Genomic DNA, 14,680 nt, shown 5'->3' with positions numbered 1-14,680 from the left:
CCCTATTAAGTTTCCTGTAGATGATGTAAAATGTCAGGCTAAAAAACACCTGAACGCATGTCAAGAAAAATACCACCGCTTTTCTGAAATCTTACTGTAAAATAAATAAATAAAGCAGTACTAAGAAAAATTACTAGAGGTGTCATGAAAGGTTAGCTTTAGGCCAGAGAAATGTTACTTTTCATTTCTGTACAGTACACGAGAATGTTTTGTGGCCTAACGGTGCATGAATAATGTTTTATTAAAATGTATATCTTTAAAGCTTTATTTTATCAGGTTCTTCAAGGCTCGGCATAAAAAAGGTTTAACAAGTTTGACACATGCTGATTTAGCATTTATACCACAGACCGAATCCACTGCTTTGTGAGGGGAAAATAGGTCAGCTTTCAAAATACGAACACTGTGAAGTATTCAAAGCGAAACAAAACAAAAGGGAGAGTCGGGAGAACCAAAAAAAGCAAGCCATTGTCATTCCAAAATGTTGTGTGGGTTGCCAGAAAAGGGGTTTGGACTAACTTGGCAGATTGATTGCATTAACTTTTGCAGCAACTATTGTCTTGGGATCCAAGTGCTGTGATAAAAAATGAGCATGCAGAGCCAGATCCAAAGCCCAGTGGAATCAACTGGATTTCCCTCATGGTTTAGAGTGGTCACTGGATCAGGCCCTCACTGGGCCACTTTACTGCTGTATTTTTGCAAAAAAGAGAGAGCAAACCAAACAGCTGAAAAGTGGCAACAGACAAATGAGCCTCATACTGTGGTCACACACTAGGTCAGTGGCAAAGCCAGGAATAGAATCCTGATTCTCAGTTCAGCACGCTGTCCACTAGAGCCAGTGTTTCTCAGCTCTCAATCCGTGGACTGCTGCCAGTCCCCAATAATTCCCTGACACTGTTTAAGAAGGCAGCAAGGCGGTCCCTGGGATCAAAAGGTCGAAATGCACTGCACTAGACCACAACTTTAGTTGTCTTAATGCCACGGAACAGGCTCTGACACACGTACTATCAAAGGCAAGGAGTTCCATAAGGAACTCTTCGTGAAAGAGCTCTGTATTCATCCTGGAATTTGGTCAAACCACAGAAAGAGTATTCCAGCAGATCTGAGTAAAGTCTCACAGGTATAGAATCATAGAATATCAGGGTTGGAAGGGACCTCAGGAGGTCATCTAGTCCAACCCCCTGCTCAAAGCAGAACCAATCCCCAATTAAATCATCCCAGTCAGGGCTTTGTCAAGCCTGACCTTAAAAACTTCTAAGGAAGGAGATTCTACCACCTCCCTAGGTAATGCATTCCAGTGTTTCACCACCCTCCTAGTGAAAAAGTTTTTCCTAATATCCAACCTAAACCTCCCCCACTGCAACTTGAGACCATTACTCCTTGTCCTGTCCTCTTCTCCCACTGAGAATAGTCTAGAACCATCCTCTCTGGAACCACCTCTCAGGTAGTCGAAAGCAGCTATCAAATCCCCCCTCATTCTTCTCTTCTGCAGACTAAACAATCCCAGTTCCCTCAGCCTCTCCTCATAAGTCATGTGTTCCAGACCCCGAATCATTTTTGTTGCCCTTCGCTGGACTCTCTCCAGTTTATCCACATCCTTCTTGTAGTGTGGGGCCCAAAACTGGACACAGTACTCCAGATGAGGCCTCACCAATGTCGAATAGAGGGGAACGATCACATCCCTCGATCTGCTCGCTATGCCCCTACTTATGCATCCCAAAATTCCATTGGCCTTCTTGGCAACAAAGGCACGCTGCTGGCTCATATCCAGCTTCTCGTCCACTGTCACCCCTAGGTCCTTTTCCGCAGAACTGCTGCCTAGCCATTTGGTCCCTAGTCTGTAGCTGTGCATTGGGTTCTTCCGTCCGAAGTGCAGGACCCTGCACTTATCCTTATTGAACCTCATTAGATTTCTTTTGGCCCAATCCTCCAATTTGTCTAGGTCCCTCTGTATCCTATCCCTGCCCTCCAGCGTATCAACCACTCCTCCCAGTTCAGTATCATCCGCAAATTTGCTGAGAGTGCAATCCACACCATCCTCCAGATCATTTATGAAGATATTGAACAAAACCGGCCCCAGGACCGACCCCTGGGGCACTCCACTTGACACCGGCTGCCAACTAGACATGAGGTAGCCACATCTGAGGTGATTTGGGGCTTTAATGATGGCCAGCAATACCCTGAATGATAAAAACCTATGTCACAAACTCATTTGTGGTCTAGTGGATAGGGCAGTAGAAGAGGAGTCAGGAAACCTGGTTTCTATTCCCTGCCCTGCCACTGATCTTTTGTTTGGCCTTGGGCAAGTCACTTAGCCTCTGTTTCATCTCCCACCTTCTTTCTTTCATGTTTATTTAGAGCATACAGTCTCAGGAGAGGGGCAGTGCCTAATACAAAGGGGGCCCAATCTTGAATGAGATCTCAAGACACGACTGTAATATAAATAGTATTACTAACACTTGAGATGGAGCTAATCAGATTACAGGGTGAAACCATGTTAGGGCTTTAAAATATGTTTGCACAAGCTTTTCATACAGTTTAAGTGCTCATAGTCAAAAGAAGAAAGAAAAGCTTTCTCAAAGGGGGCCCATGTATATAAAACATCGAGAAAGCACTTTATAATCTCCTTTTTTTTATATTCATATGTATTATTTGTATTACCATAGCACTCTGGGAGCCTCAGTCATGGATAGGGCCAAATTCACAGTCCATTTTGGTCAATTTCACGGTCATGGGATTTTTAAAATTGTAAATTTCATTATTTCAGATATTTAAATCTGAAATTTCATGGTGTTGTAACTATAGAGATCCTGACCCAAAATGGGTCTATGAGGGGGTCACAAGGTTATTGTGTGGGGGTCACGGTATTCCCAACCTTACTTCTGTGTTGCTGCTGGCAGCGGAGCTGCCTTCAGAGCTGGGCGACCAGAAAGCAGTGGCTGCTGGCCAGGTGCCCAGCTCTGAAGGCAGAGCCGCCGCCAGCAGCAGCGCAGAAGTAAGAATGGCATGGTATGGTGTTGCCACCCTTACTTCTGCACTGCTGCTTTTATAGCTGGCTACTCGGTCAAGAGCCACCACTCTTCGGCTGCCCAGATCTGAAGGCAGCAACACAGAAGTAAGGATGGCAGGGTATGGTATTGCCACCCTTACTTCTGTGCTGCTCCTGGTTGGGGTGCTGCCTTCAGAACTGGGTGCCTGGCCAACAACTGCCACTCTCTGGCCACCCGGTTTTGAAGGCAGTGCAGAAGTAAGGGTTGCAATATCATGACCCCCCCCTACAATAACCTTGCGACCCCCCATAATTCCTTTTTGGGTCAGGACCCCCAGTTTGAGAAACTCTGGTGAAATCTGTATAGTATAGGGTAAAAGTACACAAAAGACCAGATTTCACAGTCCGTGATGCGTTTTTCATGGTCTTGAATTTGACAGGGCCTTAATCCTAGACCAAGACCCCATTATGCTAGATACAGTACTCATAGTAAGTAAACATTCAGTGGTATAATAAAACACTAGTGGTATACTTCAAATTCTGCCCTTTTCCTGGGGAATCTCTGGGAATTAAGATGTCTCATAATGTCCTCTAGTATCTTAAACAACTTTAAAGAGTTTTAAACACATACAGTAGAACCTCAGAGTTACGAACACCTCAGGAATGGAAGTTGTTCGTAACTGAAATGTTCATAACTCTGAACAAAACGTTAAGGTTGTTCTTTCAAAAGTTTACAACTGAACATTGACTTAATACAGCTTTGAAACTTTAGTAGGCAGGAGAAAAAATGCTGCTTTTAACCATCTTAATTTAAATGAAACAAGCACAGAAACAGTTTCCTTTCCCTGTCATATCTTTTTTAAAAACTTTTCTTTTTTTTTTAGTACTTTACATTTAACACTATACTGTGTTTTCTTTTTCTTTCTTTTTCTTTTTTAGTCTCTGCAGTGGCCTGGTTGCATACTTACGGTTTCAAATGAGGTGTGTGGTTGAGTTTGTAACTCTGAGCTTCTACTGTAAGTGTCTTTTCAGTTCAGATTAGGTGTATGTAAATGGGCTACTTAAACGTCAGTAGAGGGCAAGACTCAATTTACTTGTTTAAATGACACATTATACTGCTTGTGGGCCACATCCTTCCAGAATATTCATGTGAGTTTTCTCACTGACTGGCTCCAGGGGTGTGTGTGTAAGCAGCTCCATGTTACCACCAGAAAAATATCATTGGTCAAAAAACAATGTGAAGAAAATAGTTATTAGTGGAAGTATTATTATATGGACATATACCCATGCTCTAAGAGTTAATGTGCATCCTCATCTGCAGTGATCCCAAACGATCAATATGAGTCTGTATGTTAAAACCCTAACTTCCGTCGCTCATCCATTTTGAGCTTTTAAGCTCCACATTTTACTGTAAAGCTTCACTCTTCCTACATCTCTGCCAAGATGGAGACAGGAGGAACTTGCCTCTAATATGACCAATTTTTGGACCTCTACTTCTCGATCCTTTGAACAGTAGTGATCCGATCTGCATAATAGTGCCTCAACGTGCATGTTGAAGATGTGGTCGCTGATTTGTGATGTCTGTAATTTTGTGTTGTGTCTCTGACAATTTAGACCAGAGTGGGTTTTCGAGGTTTCTCTGTTTTCCTTATTTTAAGATGCCTCAACTTCATAGTACTTTGATGCTGAGAGGATTTCAGTCATCCCATAAGTGATTAAAATATTTTGGATTTAGATTGAGTTTCCCTGCCAAAACTCTTTCCAAGCTTGAACAGATGCACAAAGTGCTCCTAGGGATCACTTCACCTTCCAGCTGTTTAAGTGGCTGCAGACACCCTGCATAACAATTCAGGAGCAGGAAGCAATGGTAGAAAGCAGGAATATCACATCCAATTGATGCTTCCATAGTATAATTTCTTTTAAACTCAAACCTTCACAAAGCAGCACAATAGAGTGGAGTCACGTGAAGCATACAGCATGTTTTTGATGAAACCAACGTTCCTTAAGTGAAAGATCTACCAGGAACAAAAGACTATGGGGAGTATATGCCAGAAATTCTGTAATTTACTTTTCAGCTTTGTGAAAGCATTCTTTGTTCTGTTGAAAAGTGAGTGCTTTGTAGTTCTAGCCAATGGTTTTTATCGTAACTCTCTCATCTACTGTAAGTCTTTCCTTAGCAGCCTACATTGGCAAAATAATAAAATAAAAAGCAGGGTGAGAGGGCAGTGTTTCTTGCAATAGCTGGTGTGGCAGTGTTTACTGAAATTGTAAACCATTTTGTCTGTTTTCAAATCATCTCTCTAGTGTGGAACAGCTTCACGGTCTATTGAAGATAGCACAACTCTATAGAACGACTGCCAAAATGTATCCACCTTTTTTTTTTTTAATTGCCAGATGATTCAAAAGTGGATTTGAAAAATGCTGAATGTCACCTAGAAACAATTTAGGGAAGAAGATAAGTTTGGAAAAAGAATCTGCAAGTTGGCCAAATTTTTAGCTTTACTGTAAGGGAGTAGATAAGGAGATAAGATTCCTGGGGCCCTGTTTTTCAGAAGGGCTTTGACAGTCTAGCAGGAGTAATCTGGTAAATGAGAAAATTGTCTCCAGATATATAGTGCAAATCCTACCAGCCCCGCAGATCTGAAATTCTGGACATTAAGGCAGCCAGTTTTTTCAGTTACTTCCACAGGAGATTTCAGCTTTTACTTTAGTTGAAAACAGCTCCATTATTTTGTTCAGGTGTCATGTGCACAGGATATCCCTTTTTCATCTTCAGAGCACTTCAAAGCCCCATGAACTCTGTGGCACAAAAGGCCCAAATTTCACAGCAACAATCCTTAAATTCCAGAGCAAGGACTCCTAAATTATGCTGTAGTGTTAATTGATTCTGCTGAGATCCTTCATTTCCCATTTTTCCACCCCACACAAACTATGGCCCATAATTGAAAATGCTCATTGACATAAAGTTCCTTGATGTATTTTTGTCAATTATATTTGAGAATAGGATTTTTCCTGCTAAGCTTTCCAGATGGTGCATCTGACTTCTGCAGGATTCAAATTCCACAGTGTGGCCTGGTTCCTTTTCTCCATGTGTGAGGGAAAGGGGGAGCTTGCACCCAGTGTCTGATTTATCACCCCAGCTCCCTGAGCCTCAGTGGCTGCACTGTTCTTTAGGGATACCAGTTCACACTTCTGCCTCTGTCCCCCCCTCCCCCACTTCCCAACTCTAAACTGGACTCCGGCTCTTGCTCCCTGAGCCCTGCTCAGGGGATCCCTGTCATCCAACGAACACCTCCTTGTGAGGAAAACTGGAGACCAAGAGGCAGCAGATCCTGGCAGGGTATTGAGACGTGGGGGTGGCAGCTATCAGGCTGCATGCTTATTATTCTTGAAAATAAGCCCAGTTATTTAGGAGCTGAAAAAATGGATTAATTCAAGGCTCCTGGGTTTTTTTAATCTTGGACTAAGGACTTTTTTGGCTCTGGTCTCCTGGTTGGTGCTGGTCTTCAACTACACTAGTGAAACAAGCATATAAGAATCACTATTGTACCACGGTAGAACAGAGCTCTCAGAAAGCCAGTCCTCCCTTGTAAATGAGAGTTGGGCCTCGAACTCAGGGTATGTTTTCACAATAGAGTTAGCCTGGGTGATCTACACCCAGGCTGAGCAGCTGGGTTAGCTTTGCCCAGGTGTGGACAGGCAATCTGTAAAGCCATACCCAAGTTACTGGGTCCTCACTGCTGCTGCACTCCCTCATGTTCACTGCTAGAACATACCGCATGGTTCTCTGTGCTACGGTAAGCTGAGCAGCTCTGTAATTCTTTCCAGTGAATTGTGGACCACTTGTCTGTTATTCTGGGCACCCGGAGAGAATTGTGGGAAGTATGGGAGGATATCAGCCCCCAGTGGGTTTAGTCTGCATCCTCACTGCAAAGGGAGTGGATTACAAGCTTAAGTGGAACTCAAGTTCCAACCCACATCCCTAGCTAGGCCAATTAGCTGGGATGTAAAGCACCACTAAACTGGGTGAGTGGTTTTCTGTGTGGACAGGAGTGGAGTTAGGTACAACACCCAGATAAGAGCCCAGGCTAACTCTGCAGTGAAGACAGACCCTTAGCTGTTTGGGCAACAATTTATGTCTAGTGAACATACAGGTTTAATTCTGAAACCTCCTTAATTGTTTTAATTTTTAATCATGATGTGTATATGGGAGGTTATTGCTAATGTCTTGGATTTTTTTTTATATATTACGAGTCCCAGATTTTCCATGCTAGTAGCAGCCATCTATCTAAAGATATTACACCATACAGGCTGTATGAATTTTATTACACTGAGGGGGGAAACAGATGGTATTTCAGTTTATTTGCACCTCAAAGAACCTTTAGTTTCTATATAAATGTCACATTTTGTTATTTTGGGAAAGAGAGAGTGCCACAAAATTTGTCAAGTTTGGTAACTTTCACTCAGTGAAGGGTTTCAGAGTAGCCCCCGTGTTAGTCTGTATCCGCAAAAAGAAAAGGAGTACTTGTGGCACCTTAGAGACTAACAAATTTATTTGAGCATAAGCTTTCTTGAGCTTTCGAAGTGAGCTGTAGCTCACAAAAGTTTATGCTCAAATAAATTTGTTAGTCTCTAAGGTGCCACAAGTACTCCTTTTCTTTTTCCAGTGAAGAGTGTTTCACATTATTCTAGGTTTCCACTGTTTTTGTGAATGAGTGTTATCCGTCCTTCCCAGATAGGGAAATGGATCACCAGAGATATGACATGAATTGCTTAAAGTTATGCAGGAAGATTGTGGCAGGAACTGAACCAAGATAACCTGTCTAGAGCCTTACTTAACCAACAGCCACCCTTTCCATTCAACGCCTACAATGGATAGAAGTGCATATTTCAAGGAACTGATTTGAAAGCATGGAGTAATATGCACTAGAATATTATGCCATTTGGACACCAAATAATTTAATTAGTTTTTCCTGAGCTCAGATTTATATTTTAATAGCTCATGCGATGGAAGTCTCCTTCTTAGCATGTGAATGCAGCTGCGTGGTTTGAAAACATGACATTCACACCAAAGTGATGGTTAAGGTCATTATCTAAGTTTTTTATTTCCTGGGTGACATAATGGAGGCCGCCTGAACAATGAGCTTTTCATTGGCTATTCATAAGGCCCTCTGGGCATACACTGTGTGACCTGACACGAAATGATGGAAATGAAAAGACAGAACAATATGCAGCTTTGGCATCTCTTTCCAATGTGGCAGCGGAGGGGTTAAGAGCTGCTATGTTTTTGAGTGTTCCAAAATTGACCCCTGACTCCCCTGAATGGAATAAAAGGAAACAGATTGCGGGGTGTGACCAGCACTTTCTGAAAATGTTTGACAAATACAAGGAGCCTTTATTTTCTCCTTTCTTTCTTTCTTTCGAGTTGGGAAGGGGAAACCTCAGAAGTTCTTTTCCTCTGCCAAAGCCTCAAAATTAAATCACTTTCTTCTTGGGATTCAAATGTTCGGTACATAGACTGCACATGGTGAGCTGCAAATATTTAGGGGGCGTTAAGGTGACAGTCTTTTCAGAGACACTGCAAAGATTTCTCTGATGACAAAGTATGCTGTAAAAGTCACTCTCTGCTAGGTGAATAGGCATAAAACCACATCTTTGTTCATAAGCTTTTTATTGTGCTAGTTGTCATCATGAGCAAAACCTGAAAGTACTTGAAATTCCATTAAAATCACATTCACATATAAAAATGCCATCTCCTTGAAAGTTTGTCTCTGTAGACTTTGTTAAAGTGAAAAGTCAATATGTATGAGACACATTTATGTAATTTAAGATGAATGGTTAACTGTTAAAGTGCAGGTCTTGCACAATTATGCTGGCTGCTGATCTAAGAAATGAAACACTTACCTCTGGAACTGTTGGTTGAAGTCAGCTTCTGAGTTGTTTTGTGTGATAAGATGCACTGAATTTCAGATGATTTGGCTATAGCGTATCTGTGGGTATAAGTGATCGCTAATTGTCTTCTTGGTGCTCAGCCACAATAAATAATCCCACCCTGAAAGCGGAAACTGTCTTTAGAATTTACTGAATTCTTGTATTTGGATAACGCTGCTTTTTTCAAAATTCTTCCATATTTGTGTGTATTCTTGTGCATCTTTTAAGCTTACGGATTCCAGTTGTGGTGAAAGTAAATGGTGTATTTAATTGAGTGAGCCTGGAATTGTTTTTAAGATTCTGAATGCACTCAGACAGTTATTAATATTGGTGTGTTTTGGTTGCAACAGAATGATTAAAAACTGGGCAGGGTTTTATCACTCAAGTGGGCCAAGAACGAGTACCTGGGTTCCCAAGTTTAAGCAGTGTTTTGCCAATGATAAAACATTTGTCTGGTCAAGAGCAAAGGAAAATGCATTTTCAATTAGTCATGACATTGCTTAAAAGAAGAGGCATTAGGCACTGTGGGGAGAAGATGGGAGTTGGTAACATGGGAGAGGAGAGAGAGCAGGAGGCAGACATAAGAAGAGCCTTTATCAGACCACAACAGACAGCAGCTGAGTTTGAGGCCATTCTTGAATAGAGATAAGCTTTTGTTTAGCAGTTGGCTCCCTTGGGAGAGAGGAGGTTTAATGGTAAAAGGAGACCTCTGTTTCTTCCAAATAACTTAATATTTCTGCGTGCGTGAAGGGACATCCTTATAGGATGGAGTGGGGCTCTGGGAGGATGCTAGAAGTGCATATACTCCTCCCAACTGCTGCTTTATAAGCTGATTATTGGTCATCCTGGCTGAAAATGATTCCTTTTGAGGACTTTCCCTGACTCCCTCAAATCTCTTGGACAAGATGCCACCCCTGCAAAAGAATTAAATAGCTGAACTAAATTTGCTCTACTTTCCTCTCTGACACGGTTAAAACCTCAGCTCAACAGGCTTCTGATGTACAATCATGTGGAGAAAAAAAAATCACATTGTGACACAAAACCAGCCTGAGATATGCTCAGTGGCTATCGTGATTTATTTAAAAAAAAAAATTGTTAACACTGTGTCCTGTACTTGACCTGCAAATGCTTGGAGCTAACTGATTTAGGACTTTTTTGACTGCTCACAGTGTAGCCAGCTGTCTAAACGAGAGGTGGTTATTTTGTTAAGAGGGTTGTATGTGTGTGTTATTTTGAGGTGGTTTTTTTTTTTTAAAAAAGTCTAACATTGAGGAAAATCTTGGATGTGGTATGTGTGCATATTAATCATATGAATGGAAAAGTGTGACTCTCTAATTGATGGTGCGTTCAGTACACATTACAACAAGGCAGACCTGAATTGTATGATAAGTAGGCTGGAATTCTTTAACGGGTAGAGGAAACTTTCAGCTCCATTGCCTCCTGGCTAACTGTAGTAAATTTACTTAGTAATATTTTACAGATGTCTTCGTCATTGCCATTTCTTGGCAAACAAGCTAAAGTTCTTCCCATTTAAAAAAAAAAAAAAAGCAGCTTTCAGGGGTAAAGTCAGAAACTACAACAGCAAAACAATTTGGCAAAAAGGGGCAACTGTGAAAGCATGAAAAGCAAGTAATTTTATCAAGTGCTTTTTGGTTTGATTTGCATTCCCTCCCACAGCTAAATATGTTACCTAAACTACATGAGTCTGTTTTGGAAAATCCATTGCCAGTTGCAAGTTTCTCTATGCTAAACTTAACCTTCTACATTTTATTTTTAGAAAGCTTATAGTTGCTTTATTCAGTGCTGTGGAGAAGTTGAAAAAATGTCAGCCAGGTCAGGAGAAAGAAGCAATTGGCTTTATTTCCAGAGGGGTAAAGTTGAGGCAGAAATAATAATAATAAAAAATGTAAATAATTCTAACGGGGAGAGAACAATCTTTCTTTATTGTAAATGTGTTCTTTTAATGGAGAACCATTGGAAAAGAGTAGTGGGGTGCTTTTCTGAGGGAGAGCCAAAAATTGTGCAAAAATGAATGCACATAAATCATAAAGTATACTTACTAGAGATAAAATGCTTGACAAGGAGCTAGATTTTGAACTCTGCCACAGCTGAAGCTTTGTAGACTAGTGAAATCAGTTGGGTCTAGGTTTGAGTCCTCTGCAGATTTTAACACTGACCTACTGTGTGACTCTGGGCAAGTCACTTAGCTATTCTGGGCCTCAGTTTTCCCCATCTGTAAAAATGGGGAATAGTGATACTTGCACTTCTTTGTGTATAGCTCTTTGAGGAAGCATGCTTGATAACAAAGTGCCTTTAGAGTGTGATTTGGCTCTGGACCATCTCTATTATGTGTATTTCAAGTAATAAAAGAGTTATATCCCTAAAACAGAATATAAAAAGAGAACAGCTCTCACTCCTCCCAGCCTAGGCTGTGCAACGCTGGTCATTTTCAAAACGCAAAGGCCGGTGGTATGGTTGCAACAGAATTAAAACAGAGGAAGTTTGAGATGATGGGACATCTTATTTTATTTTTCATGTGTTAAAACATAGCTTCAGTTTTGCATTTTTGATCTTGGTAATTAACATGAATTAAACAGTGAGTTTGCTTTAAAACAAATGACATACCTGGAAGTGAGTGAAGAGAGAAGGACACATATTCATTGTCTATATTTTAACAAGACACTCCCACTAAACTTTTCTCCTCGGTCACGGGTTTCTGTTCTTTCAGAAAGAAGGAAAGACTGTGGAATCTGTTCATTTGTTTCACCCATTTAAACATAAAGGTTTTCTCATCACCATAGCCAAGGAAGAATACAACAAGTGGCAAATGAACTTAAACTAGGCGCCCTTCGTTGCAAATCTCTCTACATGGCGCCCAGTACTGTGATAGCCGAGCTCTTCACACTCTTTAATGTAGTTGTCATAACACCCCTGTGAGGTAGGGAAGTGCTATTATCCCCATTGTACAGATGGGGAACTGAGGCAGAAAGAGACAAAGTAACTGATACAAGGTAGTCTATAACAGAGCATAGAATTGAACCAGAGTCTTCCAAGACCCAGGTTAGAGCCCTAACTACAGGACCATCATTCTCAGCACTGGTCTTCCCTTCAAATCATGGTGTGAGCACATAAGAACATAAGACTGGCTAGACTGGGTCAGACCAACGTTCATCTTCTGACAGGGGGCAGTGCCAAATATTTCAGAGGCAATTATTGTTATCTATCCCTTGTCACCCAGTCCCTGCTTCTGGCAGTCAGAAGTTTAGGGACACCCAGAGCATGGGGTTGCTTCCCTAACCATCCTAGCTAATAGCCATTGATGGACCTGTCCTCCATGAACTTATCTAGTTCTTCTGTGAACCCAGTTCTACTTTTGGCCTTCACCACATCCCCAGGTCAACTGTGTGTTGTGTGAAGAAGTACTTCCTTTTGTTTGTTTTAAACTTGCTGCCTATTAATTTCATTGGGTGACCCCTGGTTCTTGTGTTACGAGAAGGAGTAAATAACACCTCCCTATTCACTTCCTCCACACCAGTCATGATTTTATCGACTTCTCTCATATCCCTTCTTAGGTGCCTCTTTTCAAAGCTGAACAGTCCCAGTCTTTTTAATCTCTCCTCATTCGGAAGGTATTTCCATGCCCCTCATCATTTTTGTTGCCCATCATTGTATTTTTTCCAATTCTAATATATCTTTTTTTTGAGATGGGGAGACCAGAACTGTATGCAGTGTTCAAGGGGTAGGCATACGATATGGTGACATTATGATATTTTCTTTCTTATCTGTCCCTTTCTTAGTGGTTTCTAATACTCTGTTAGCTTTTTTGACTGCCACTGCACATTGAGCAAATGTTTTCAGAGAGCTATCCACACTGACTACAAGATTTCTTTCTTCAGTGGTACAGCTAATTTAGACCCCATCTTTTTGTATGTATAGCTGATATGTTTTCCAATGTGAGTTACTTCACATTTTTCAACATTGAATTTCATCTCCCATTTTGTTACCCAGTCCCTCCGTTTTGTGAGATCCCTTTGTAACTTTTTGCAGTCAGCTTTGGACTTAACTATCTTGAGTAATTTTGTACCACCTGCAAATTTTTCCCTTTCCTCCAGATCACTTACGAATATGTTGAAAGTGCTGATCCCCCTACAGATCATTGAGGGACCTTGCTATTTAGCTCTTTCCACTGTGAAAACTGATCATTTATTCCTACCCTTTGTTTCCCTTCTTTAACCAATTACTGGTCCATGAGAAGATCTTCCCTCTTATCCCATGACTGCTTACTTTGCTTAAGAGCAGGGACCTTGTCAAAGCTTCTGAAAGTCCAAGTTCACTATATCAAATGTATCACCCTTGTCCACATGCTTGTTGACCCCCTGAAAGAATTCTAATAGATTGGTGAGGCATGATTTCCTTTTAAAAAAGCTGGGTTGACTCTTCCCCAACATATTGGGTTCATCTACGTGTCTGATCATTCTGTTCTTTACTGCAGTTTCAACAGTGAGGAACAGTTCAGAGGAAGGATGGTCCCGAGATTAGGGTACTAGCTTGGGACTTGCGAGACTAGGGTTCAACTTCCTGCTCCGTTACAGACTTCCTGTGTGACCTTGGATACGCTATTCCTTCCAAAGGTTTGCTTTGAAGATGCTTGTTTTAATTTTAATAAGGAGGTGTGTTATACCAATAAAATAAAAAACAGCAGGATCTTATTAAAGGGAAAAGGCAAAATGCCACATTTATTGTGAATACAGAAAGAATCATAGTAAGCAGTTAGTTATAGCTATAACATTCCATTCAGTTTCATATTTATTCACACATTCATTCATACACACACACACAGGTTCTGCAAGGTTGTTATCATAGTTACCAGCCTTAGAGTTGCTCATGCCAAGCCACTGGCCAGGTGGCCTGGACATGAGGAGGGAGCAGGGCCTTGTCTGATGCTCCTGGAAGTTGGTTTGCAGATTCAGACCCCAAAGTTCTCACTTTCTAGAGTCCATTTTTATAGGAATTTCTTCCTATGCCAGTCTATGGGAATTGCTTCATCATGCTGTTGCTGAATCAATCAGCAGATGGCACATTCCTGATGACTCCGTGCTGCCGGGTGTTATCTTGTTCTTTGGTTCTCCCATTCTTGAGGCTGTTGGGTGGATTCCAGTCTGCCCTCCGGGGGTCCTCTGGTTATTTCCACTTGACACTTTCTTCAGCTGATGGACACTGGATTGTCAGGCTGGCTCCTCCCTGATCATTCAGTTATTATCCACACCAAGCATCCATCCACATACATCCTCTATCTCTATTTTAATCACAATTGTTAACAAAGCGAGATGAATACAACAAAAGGGTGGGGAGTCTGGGTGCTGTTTCTGTTGTTACAGAGTATTGCTTTGAGTCTCTCTCTGTGTGAGGAGTAGTTGTTACAAAGAATTGCTTTGAGAACAGACTGTCTTAGAATGTACTAACACAATTAGCAGCTTGCAAGTTTCACACAGAGAGGGAGAGAAACAGTACCAAAACCCAAGAGACCTCTTAATTAGTAATACCCTGGAATTTAAACTAGGGGGAATCAAACTCATTTGTGATTTTAATATAGAACTTCTTTAATATGATCCAACAGGTGAGCTCCCAGGAACTTCTTCCATCCAGCCAATCAGTGGACATGAAGGGGAGAGGACAATCATTTTTATAATGCCTTTCTTTGAATGGAGAACATTAAAAGGAGAAAAACTTAAAACAGACACATTCAAGTGCAGTGGAACCAGT

The 14,680-nt window shown here is 41.3% G+C and overlaps 1 protein-coding gene across 1 annotated transcript in view; it reads left to right on the top strand.

Annotated features, from left to right (window-relative positions):
• Window positions 1-14,680, top strand: part of CELF2 (CUGBP Elav-like family member 2) — a 701,166-nt gene that overhangs the window by 224,840 nt on the left and 461,646 nt on the right. The window lies entirely within an intron of this gene.

Source organism: Lepidochelys olivacea (assembly GCF_965140295.1).
Source record: "Lepidochelys olivacea isolate rLepOli2 genome assembly, chromosome: 1".
Classification (NCBI taxonomy): domain Eukaryota; kingdom Metazoa; phylum Chordata; order Testudines; family Cheloniidae; genus Lepidochelys; species Lepidochelys olivacea.
The sequence above is the reverse complement of the archived record's forward strand: the minus strand, read 5'-3'. Positions and strand labels throughout refer to the sequence as shown.